This window comes from Triticum dicoccoides, chromosome 2B, assembly GCF_002162155.2.
Source record: "Triticum dicoccoides isolate Atlit2015 ecotype Zavitan chromosome 2B, WEW_v2.0, whole genome shotgun sequence".
NCBI lineage: Eukaryota > Viridiplantae > Streptophyta > Magnoliopsida > Poales > Poaceae > Triticum > Triticum dicoccoides.
Window position 1 is genome coordinate 281,045,010 of NC_041383.1, and position 1,498 is coordinate 281,046,507.

Sequence of the window (1,498 nt, forward strand, 5' to 3'; positions counted from 1 at the left end):
TGCACTTGTCGGTCTGATGAAGTGCGGTTTTTAGTGAAAGTAGTGCAGTTTTCTGTCTGAAGCAGTACATATGATGATTTTGTGTCGCGAAAAAACAGAGTGTCCGCATTTCATTAAAATAAAAATTGATCTTAAACTGTAAGGAATCAGGGAGAGTGTTCTACATCAAAAAGTTGTGCCTCATCGATATCTTTTGAACACCGTGTAAATTGAATCATTTTGACCAATGGTTTGTAAAAGTTTCACGAAAAACGGCCGCTGCCTCTCATCGTCAGCCGCACGATTTTCAAAATTAACTAAAAACCGTAAGGAATCTCAAAAAAATTTCAACAGATGAAAGTTGCATCTCGTCCGTAGCTTTCCAACGGCATATCACACGCCTCGTTAAGGCAAACGGTTCTAAAACTGGAGTGAAAACAGTAAAAAATAAAAAAAATTCGAAAAAATAGAATTCCACGATATACTAAATTTAAAACTTCTCTTAAATCGTAATGAATTAGATAAAATAATTGATATGAAAAAGATGCGGCTCGATGATATATTTCCAACGTCGTATAGTTTGCTTCATTCCGATGTGTGGTATAGAAAAAATCGTGAAAATACGCTCGCTGCATCCCGTCATGCACCCACTGTTTTTGAAACTGCTCTTAAACCGCGATGTATCTCGAAAAGTGTTCAACATGACGAGGATGCGCATTTTCCATAGCTATCCAACAATATATAATATGCGTCGTTCCAAAAAACGGTTTAGAAACTAGAGATAAAACAATGCTGAAAAAATGCATCCAATTTTTCTGGTGACATTGCAGTGCTCGTTCGATAGGGATGCAGTGCCATTGTGTTGAGCGTGCAGTGCAGAAGTGTTATCCGAATAACTATTCAGATGATATCAGAATAACTATTCCGCTCTGCATGCTCAACGCAAGTGCACTGCATCTGCTTTACAATGAGCACTGCAATGCTACATGGGAGAACTGCTTCATTTTCTAGCAGTCCACCAGCGTATTCTATGTGGAATCGGTTGTTGCGGGATTATGTAATTTGTTCCTGGACGCCATTTGACCTATTTTAATTGTAATTTGCTACAAAGACGTCTAAAATCTGGGTAAATCGATGGATTTGGCGGACGAGGTTTGCTCTGTTCCTTCGTGTTCGTGTCGGATGCGACTTTTTGGCGGTCGGATGTTGTTTGTTAGTAGGAATTCTTTGATATCGTTCATTTAATCGCTCCCTTTACTCCAGAATTTGTGTAATTTTTAGGAGTTAGTTTTCAATTCCTGTGAATTTGATTGTGTGGGCGGGTGAGCTTCGTCCGCTCCTCTGTTCTTGTTGATTTTTTGGATTTTGTTGCCTCGATGTGTTTTTGAATCTTGTAATTACTATCACTATTGGTTTGAATTCATTGTATTGGGACTATAATCTTCATTTTTTGAATTGCAATTTTTAAAGAAAAGATGATGCTGTTCGTCAAGTGATCGTGTGTTCCATGTAATTTTTT